Genomic DNA, 10,218 nt, shown 5'->3' on the forward strand with positions numbered 1-10,218 from the left:
GTGTTGGGACTTTCCCAGGGCTGTGCATGGCAGGGCTATGGTGTGCATCACGCTCATGTGGCCCCTTCTTTGCTTCTCACCCACCTGCTCCCATCCTTCTCCAGTTCACCCATGGTGGGGGGACATTGGCTTCCTGACAGCAGGCTGCTGCTTTCAGCCATGTTCACAAACCCACAAAATCCGTGGCGTATAATCTGCAGACTCCCGTGGTCCACAGACTGCAGCTGTAGTCTATGTCTTGCTCAGTGTGCCTCAAATAAAGAGCTAATTTGAGAACTCTGATTTATTTTAGGAGAGTCACTTTGGGCATGAGAAACCCCCAGCTGATGCACATGCCCAAGCTGAGTGGTGGATATAGAGTGGCTACATCCAGGAACCATCCTTGAGCCATGCCATCCCCTGTGCCCATCAACCCCAGGTCCCGGTTAGCCCAGGTCAACACCACACCAGGGAACACAGTGAAACACCAGGAAGGTCGCAGCCCCTGCTCCAGCCCTTGTCCTGACCCTGTTGGTTTGCCAATATAAACATCACCTGGCATGTTGCTGCAGAAAGCTCCAATTTTTGACAAACCAACATCTTCAGCTTGAAAAAAAAGCTCACCCAGAAGAACCCAGCCTGGCTTTGCCTGCACTCCCAGCCTTACTTAAACACAGCTGATTTCTCCCAGCAGCCACATCCCCTGCTGTGCTCCCTGCCTGCTCAGCTGAGCTCCTACAGACAGGGTGGCTATAAATAATCCCTGCCAGCATAAGAAACAACCTTCTCGACAGTTTTATTTTCTGCAGGCATGACCAATCCACAATAATTTAATTTGCTCTTTGTGCATATTTGCTTTGGTCCTTTGATTAATTACTTGGAAGAAGATGCTACTGGATTTCCACCCTGGGATATATCTGGTTTTGCAGTGAGTGTTTTGGTGCTGTGCTTTGTCTCATCTGTGGCAAGTGGAGGTGATGATAACCCAGAGCAGCTCGGCTGCAGCTAATGGGATCTATCTAAAACGTATCCGGTTCAAAAGGGGAGACAAGGCCTGATTCTGCAATAGCTATTAGGTCCGTTTCCTTCCTTAGGATTTATTCCTAAGCCCTCGCAGCAAATGTTTTCTCATCCAGAGATATCTTGACCTCTGGAATTCGCGTACTGAAGCGTGCAATGTGATGGCCAGCGAGCGTGGATCTCCCACACAGGCTGGCTCCAAACACCCTCCCACGAAACTGGACCCAGACCGCTTCCAGCAATGGGTCCCACAGCTGTTTATCTCCAATCACCTCTTCAAAACAATAGAGGGATGTAACAGCTGCTTAATATTTCATCTGACCTTTGCACGGAGGTAAATGCAGCCCTTTTTGGAAATAGATGGACAATTTGTTTGTGCTCATGAGCACTTTAAATATCTACTTCCTGGACAGTATGCATTTATTATTTATTGCTTGTTTCTTTTTGCCCTGAAGAAGCAGGGAGTTGGACTCGATGGTCCTCATGAGTCCCTTCCAATTTGAGATATTCTATGATTCTATAATTCTATGACTTTGATCCATAATCTGCAAGAGGTGCATAGGTGTGAGAACTCCTGTAATGCCTCAACCGGTGGATGGACATTAGGACTGTGTGGAGTCCTCCCTGCTCCAAGAAACCTCAGGCTTCACAAAAACCCTGTCGGTGCCACCAAAGACAAGCCATGAAGCCCAATCCTCCCTCCCAGACCAGCACAAAAACCCACCAGTGCAACCAGAAAGGGAAATGTTGTGCAACGCATTGCACTTCCATTGGGAAATCCCAAAAGAAATGTAACATTCCCAGGTTACATGTGTGGAGAAAAAAAAAAAAAAGTGTCCTAGAGAAGGTGCAAAACTGATATTAATGGGTCAGACACACGACTGAGCAAAGGCAGCCCGTTGGCCAAAGCCCAGCTGCCCAACATGTGCATGGTCTCACCCCATGGCAGGCATGCGATTGCCTGGTTTGGCTTAACCCTCACAGCACCTCTGAGTCAGCCTGTCTGCAGGCAAATCAGCTTCACAGCCACAGCAAAAAGTCTTCCCGGGCTTGGCTGACATCCCTGCAGCCCTTAATCAGCGCTGATCCCATCCTTCCTGGCCCTCGGAACAGCCGTGCGAGTAGACAGACAGCAACAGCTTTTCTAGGAGCAGCTTCAGAAGGAAGCAGTCAGCTGGGGACGTGCTCAGATCAGCTTAGCAGATAGGAAGGTAATTAATGCCTGATTTAAAACCACCCAGGACACACAAGTGGGCTTTTTGTTTGAGCTTACCTCTCCCAACCTTTCTCCCTGTCGGGGGCATTGCCGGCCATCCAGCTCACGTAACTTCCAAGAGTGTTTCACAGGATGAGAGTGAGATGACAGAGACACCACACTGAGCCATAGTTGGCATTCCTGAGGCCATAGCTCCTCTCTGCTGGGTCTCCAGGAGGCGCTTGGAGGTGACCTGTTGTGTGAACGAGGTGGGTATCCAACCTCGTGTGAGATGAGGGCAATGAAACCCCCATTTCAACTTCCATGAGTGATGAAGGACCATTCCTCATTCTCGCATCAGTGGTGCTTCTTGCCCCAGTGTTACTGCAAGTTAATCCAGTGCGGTGTTTCCCAAAAAAGGCTAACTCTTCTGTTTAAAACATCCTCAGCAAAACAGGGAAAATGATATGTCAGCTCATGGGATTGAAAGGAGCGTTGGAAATTTTGAAAAATATCGGTTTCCATTCCATTTGGACAGGAGGATATTTTTATTTTTATTTACGTTTAGAAGAGAAGATCTCTGGTGAACCAAAAGCCTTGGGTTTCGGCCAGCTTTAACCATGAGTCTTGCTAAACCCTTTATTACAACTCTTCTGACTTAATTCACTTCCCTCCCACTCCCATCTCTCTCCAGGATTTGCTGACTCTTGCAAGTGATTTTATGTCACCTCTGCAGCAAAAAGGTGCCAGAAGAATAGGCTTCAAATTAGTCTCTGTGCAATGACCATGCTTGGAAATACTCACTATAAGCCTGCACACTGGCCAGCAAGTCTGGAAAGAATTTATTAGAAAGTCATTATTAGAAATTAATTATGATGAATATTAGTGCTTTATTATTTTACTATGCCTTGCTTACATAGCACCGAGTCCCTGCTGGGTAATTTATAGGCAAATAAGAAAATAAGTTCCCTGCCCCAAGTAGCTTTTAAAAAGTGGGCTCATCCACACCAACAGAGCCTGTAATGGGGCAAAACTGTCACTGAGATCACACCCAAACAGATGATATCCTCTTAGGAAAAATTTGGAGAAAATATTAAAAAGATAAATTGAAGTAGTGGCTGGAAAGGCATTGGGATTTTGTGACAATGACTCTGACACCGTAGATGAGTACATCTCAGGTAGAAAGGGCAACCTTCTCCTCTAGGAACCTGCTCTGGGGATGACCCCCCAGTCTTTTCTTTCACCTTTCTCCAGTAGGTTAAAACCACCAGACTACAAAAAAAAGTGATATCTAACTATTCTGCCCATAGAGCAGAAACTGGCCAAGGGGAGCTGCCGGTGGTGACTGAGCAATTATAGAGTGGGCTAATAAGCGGGATATCTGTAGTCTCTTGAAGGATAAAAGGTGGCCTTGGGGTACAGCACAAGGAGGACAGGCTTGGAAGATGCCTACACATTGCATAGAAATTACAGAACAAGAAGTGAATGTGGGGAACTGTAAATGCCTAGTGAAGACTGAAGGATGGAGCAATCAGAAAGAGTAAGGTGGACGCATGGCAGGAGAGCACGTCTGCCACTTGTCACAGATTAATCAAGGCTGGGCAGAAGGAAGAGCGACTGAGTCAGGGCACCTGGTTGGTAGGGTGGTGTCACCCATCAGAGCGGGTGACATTAATACTGTCTGGAAGGTTAAAGAGCAGTCCTGGAAGAGCCAGATTAAGTCATAGTCCTTGCAGCATCACCAGTGAGAAAGCCAGGAAGGAAACCAGCCATTAACACTTGTACCATCACCCTGAAATCTAGGTCGATGGTGTTGTTTGCCTGTAGAGACATCCCCGAGGACAGCGTGCTTGCAGCATGGAGTAGATGGGGCAAGGAGGTACCTGTATGAGAGCTACAGCTTCCTCCTCCTCCTTTCTTACTGGTGCATCAGTGCCCTGGAGTAATGTGTGGGTAGAGATGGATCAAGAACCAGAGAAATGCATGGTGACATTTACCATGTGGTGGGACTCCTGTTGCCAAGGGAGGACATCAGTATTTTTAGGTACCTCCCACCTCCCCTAATCCAACACATCCCCCACTAGCCAGAAGGCCTTCTCCTCTCTTCACCAGGAAAAAGCAACTCTGCCCACAGGTTGGCATCCAGCTGTGGTGGAGTCATCCAATGTAGGCTAAGGCAGGCTCTCCAGACTGGTTTGGATGACATTTATCAAAATGCTGGCTTTTCTTTCTGCTGATGCCGAGTCAGTTATTTTGGTCGATAAAGGCAGTGAAAGGCAAGACCCAGCTCTGGAAATACCTCCTCATAATGACCAAAATCACAGCTTAATTGTGGGGTTTAAACTGCAGCTAGAAATATCTGGATTTAGGGTTGTGCTCATTCTTGAGCTGCTCTCCACCATGGTAAGTATTCGTTAGGTCTTAGTTGCCGCTTCTCTTCGTAGCTCCAATTCAGCCATGCTTTTTAGTCATAACCTTTGCTACCATGCACTTTTCTAACTTCTGCACCAGGCCACCGGTTGGTACAAATTTTTGCCAACGTTGATTTCAGCAGAAAGAATATTCCGATACCTCTTGTGGCAGCAAAGACCAAAGAACATTTGCTGGGTGCCTGACTAGGAGTGGATACAAGATTCTGTACCTTGTACTAGAGGGAGAGGCAATTCACAAAGCCTGGGTGATCTTGAATGTTGTCTCATCAACACTTCAGCTCATCCCATCTCCAAATCTTCTTAGATTATAAAGAAATTGTCTTGTCACTTTGCCAACAAGTTGGGTGGACAGATGCATCAGCTGGGTTTTGTCTGCCTTCTCATGAAGCTCACCAGAGTCAGTAACCTCTTCATGGTCTTATCAGGTTGCAAATTAGTTTTCGTGGGAGATAACATTCCAGAAGAGTTCTCAAGGCATTTAGCCCATCGTTAGTTGAGTCCTCAGGGGACAGTGGTGGCTCACGAGGGAAGACACTAAAAGGAGACTTGACCAATTTCTTTATATTCTCTTGCTCTGTGGACTGTCTCATGTTGACACATGTTGGCTGGTGCATCAGACCAGGAAAGCACAGAAACAAACCTTACAGTGAGGTTTCCTCAGGCACAGACCCAGCCTGGCCCCAGAAGCAACAAGGACTGGTTCTCCCCCATTGCCTCTCCAGATTAGGCACAGGTCCAGGCAGGGACCATGGAGCAGGACAGAGGATCAGCAGGATGCAGCAGGGCACTTTCAAGGGGAACATGAGACATGAAGCCAACTGTACATGAATTCTGGGGTATACCAACCATCTTGCTACTGACTTACCATTATTCCTCTGTCCACATGATCCAGTTTCTTCTTGCATTGTTGACAACTAGATTCGGTTTCAGTTCACTTTTTCTGACCAGTTCTTCCCCGAAACACTCCCAGCAGAAGCCAAGTGACCGAACCTTTAAAGGTCTCCCCTGACTCTGCAGAGGCCAGATTGTCCATGGTGAACAGGTCATACTCCAAGATGATATAGATTAGAAAGGAAAAGCACATGGCTGGGGAAATGACACAGTCTGATTTCTCAAGTGACCTGTTGTCTGAAAATAAACCCTTCTGTGTACTTATCCAGGAAGTTGCATGGGGCTGTCACAAGGTATATGTCACTGGCCAGCTATTTCTAAGCAGCAGCTCAAAGGCAAAAGTGTTCCCAAATGTTTCTGATGGCTGCTCCTCATTGCTGCTCCGGGTGGGAAGCAGGGCTGGGATGATGTTCTGCAGCGGTCAGGAGGGTAACGAAAGGGGCTGCAGATGGACGTTTCTCCAGCAGGACCAACTCACAGGGCTTAGGAATGTCTGAACAGGTCTAGCTGCAGGCTGGATGGCTGTTGCTGGTGTCATGGCTACTGTCGTCACCTTTCTTCTAGATGAGTCCTCTTTTACTTGAACTGGTAAATTTGGAGAGGTTGTCAAAAAACACTCTAAGTCTCTGTGGTTTTTGGAAAGAGCAGGACTTCAGCGTGGTAGGTCTTCCCATCTACTGCTAGTGTGACACTGCCTGCTGAAAAGCCAAGGCATGCATGGCCAGGGGTGGAAGAGGCTCTCAGTGACACGATGAGCAGGTGGGAAGAAAGGGAGCCAGTTAGTGGTGGCTCCCTTGAAGGCAGATGAGCTTAAGGATGGGACCAGTGTGGGACACTTGCCCACTTGACTGGGAAGGCTGGCAGAGGTGTGCAGGGCCGGGGACCCCTCCATAGGCAGGGGTGAGGTGGGAGGACAAGGTTTTAGGCTCCACACTTGGGGAAGGGGCAGCTTGGGGAGAGAAGCCTGGTGATGCTCCATCACACCCCTAGGTCTTGGAGAGGAGAGAGGACACAGATGCACACAGGAGTGAGAGAGACACATGGGTCAAATATTTTCACCCTCCCAACCCTCCCTTAACCATGAACGAAGCCTGGGCTCTGAGCCCACCCTCAGGGGATGGGGAAGGGACTCCAGCTCTTAGCAGGTGTCCTTATTTAGGCACAGAGCAGCGAGACTGTAATTTACACAGCTACAAATTAAATTTTCCATTTTTCAGTAGAAATATATACCTTTCCAGGACACGTTTGTTGTAGTAAAAGTGCACAAATGCATTTAGATACCTGGAGCTGTTGCAAATAATTCCCATTATAGCCACAAGCAGCAAGTTGTTTCCCCTTGCAAAGCAACCTCCCAAAAATATCCATTCCTTTTTATTTTTTCTCACGGGTGGAAAAAAAAAAAACCCCCAAAAAAGAAAAACCCCTCCAATCCCATGACGTGATGGCAGTCACTCCCCAGCCGGAGGCAGGTGAGCCGGGTGCCGGCTGCGCTTCATCCAACATGTTGCATTGTAAAGGTTTGCCCGTGGTTTATTTAATCCCTCGCACGTATCAGACACATTCCTGAGCCATCAATCAGAGCTGAGTCAGCCAGCGTGACTGGTCTGCCCTTTTTTTATTTTTTTTTAGCAATCACAAGTTCTCTTAGCCTCGTTTGCCAGCAGTGAGCTGGGGTTTTTTTGTTGTTTTTTTATTTTTTTTTAAATGAAAATGGGACTTGACTGGGAGCAGGGAAATGTTCCTGCTGTCAAGTATAACCTTTAAAGCCGCCCTGCCTCAAGGAACGTCTCCTCTCTATGATGCTACAAAATGCATCATCTGGAAGAAAAATAGAGAGAGGATGCTGCCTGGGATGGTATCAGCCCTTGAACGCCCTCCCTTGCATGGCTCTCCTGCGTGGACAACATCACACAAGCCCCATCGTGCCCCCTGCAAGTAGAAGGAGGAGAAAAAGCTTTCAGAGGGAATGTTTTCTTGCAGAGCAGCCTTGAAACCTTTGCCCGCAGCCACGCTCTGGGAGGCAAAATCTCCCCCTTGTGCTCACCCCCCCCAGGGAAGGACAAGTTTATCACAGCTACCAAACAGCCCCTGCCCACCCGGGGAAGGCAGGGGAGCAGCACCACTGTTGTGGCTACACGTAATCTCAGCCCCACCGCAGCGGGTGGTGTTATCAAAGCCCCAGCATCCTTCCAGGACACCCTGCAAGGCCACGCTCCCTGACCTAAAATCAGGCAGGAGCGTTTCGTCTCTGCTTGGGTCAAGGAGATGGCCAGGTTGCTAGACATTAAAAAAAGGAAAAAAAAATAGTCTTGTGGGTTTTAGCTTTCCTGGAGAGAACATGGGCCCTCTCTGACCACTTGGGTGCTTGCAGGGATGAGCATCACCCTAGAGACTCACAAGTCTGCAAAGTTATTTCAGATGCCTGGTGCTCTAGGAGGACCTGCTTTAGCAGGGGTGTTGGACTAGGTCATCGCCAGAGGTCCTTGCCAACCCCATGTCATTCTGTGATTCTATGCCTCAAACAAGTTTAAAAATCAGACCCCCCCTCTCCCTGTTGAGGAGTCCCATTGCACAGAGCAATCAGGAGAAGGCAGGTGCCTGCACAGCCCAGCTGCATCACAGCAAGTCCCAGCCCAAGGCAAGGCTCAACCTGCTCTGAAAGCCCAGAGAAGGTCATCGCCAGAGGTCCTTGCCAACCCCATGTCATTCTGTGATTCTATGCCTCAAACAAGTTTAAAAATCAGACCCCCCCTCTCCCTGTTGAGGAGTCCCATTGCACAGAGCAATCAGGAGAAGGCAGGTGCCTGCACAGCCCAGCTGCATCACAGCAAGTCCCAGCCCAAGGCAAGGCTCAACCTGCTCTGAAAGCCCAGAGAAGATGAGCAAGGTTGCACATCAGCTGGCAACAGCTAACCACAGAGCTGAGCTCAAATAGCAGCAGTCCGTGCTTTTTCCCCACCCCTTTTGCTCCTAACAAGCTTCCAGAGATACAACTGCTCAAGGAGGATGAGCCTTCAACCACACGGGGGTCATCCACCCAAGATGTGCTCTGGAGCATCACATCCAAATGATACCTTTTGCTGCCTCTTCACCCTCTTTTCCTTTTGAGCCATGAAAAAAAAAACAAAAAACAACCAACCAAAAAAAGCCATGAAAAAACAACCACCAAACAAAAACAAAACAAAACAAAACAAAAAAACACCACAAAGAATAAAGAAACTTCACAGGGAATTTTACAACTTCCCTTGCAGGTGGCATCGGCTGTACTCCTGCCTTCAGGGCAAAGACAGCCAAGATCTCAGAGGACAGCTCTTGCCCAGCCTTCCAGCTTCATCTAGCATCATTTTCAGCAGGTATTTTGTTTTAACTGTCTAGTCCCGCCTAACTTGCAGCCTAGATGAAGACCTAGGCATAATACTCCAGAGCATCACCTTCATAGTCAAGAGTGATGTAGCAGGTAGAGCTTGGGGGGTATTCGCTTGACCTAAGTAGGTGTCAACACTTGGTTGGAGGAGTGGCACCCACAACTCCATGGATGAACTCTTCAAAACCATAAAAGAATCGTAGAATCATAGAATCATCTAAGTTGGAAGGGACCTTCAAGATCATCTAGTCCAACCACCAACCCAACTCTAACAAAAAAAAACATCACTAAACCATGTCCCTCAGCACCATGTCAACCCATCTTTTGAACACCTCCAGGGATGATGCCTCAACCACTTCCCCGGGCGGCCCATTCCAATGCTTAATAACCCTTTCAGTGTAAAACTTTTTCCTAATATCCAACCTGAACCTCTCCTGATGCAACTTGAGGCTGTTTCCTCTAGTCCTGTCACCTATGACTTGGGAGAAAATCGCTGTAGCGTGGTCAGAAAAAAAGGGATCACACCATGGGATCCCGGTGGTTTCTCTCAGAGATGTTCCTCAGAAAACTCACTGCAGGGTCAGGAGGGATTTACGAGGCACAGAAACATATGCGTGAGGCAGGACTGCACGGCACGGGGTGTCCCCTCGGGGCCACCAAGCTGCACGTGAGACAGGCCTGGCAGCATAAATCCTGACGCAAAGAAGAACTAGGTCAGGTCTGTATTTCAACAAGGTATTTTATTGGTCCAGCAACTGCAAAATATACAAATTTCTGAAAGGCATACCCTCTTTTTAAGCTGGCACAGCTTTATATCAGGCAATTATTCCAGATGTATATACAGAACAGTTAACATACCACAAATCCAAAAAAAAAAAAAAAAAGAATCCCAAGTAACTACCCTTCTCTCCAAGCTTTGCAGTATACATTAAATAAATAAAGAGCGCTTTGCTATCAAAAAAATAAAAAAATAAATTCAAGTATCACAAAGGGGAAAAAAAAAATAAACAGGGGAAAAAAAAAAAAAGAAGCAAGGAAAGAAATCATTGGTGTGGTTAGACAAGACCCCTCTCCCCACCCACCTTGGCTACAGCATCACCACCCCGTCCTTGGCTCCGTTAACCAGAAACGATGGGCAACGAGGTTCTGGGGCATCGTGGTGGCACGTGGCTGACACCACCTACCACCAACCCCTCCAGCATGAGAGGACCTCGCTGCTGCTCACAGACCAATTTTCCCCCTGGCTGGAAAAAATGCCAGGTTCAAATTTCAGCATTTTGTAGACCTACCAAGACTTCTATTATTCCCAAAGGAAGAAAGTTTAGGGTCATTAAGGT

The sequence above is a fragment of the Calidris pugnax genome, unplaced genomic scaffold (assembly GCF_001431845.1).
Source record: "Calidris pugnax isolate Ruff unplaced genomic scaffold, ASM143184v1 scaffold125, whole genome shotgun sequence".
Lineage (NCBI taxonomy): Eukaryota > Metazoa > Chordata > Aves > Charadriiformes > Scolopacidae > Calidris > Calidris pugnax.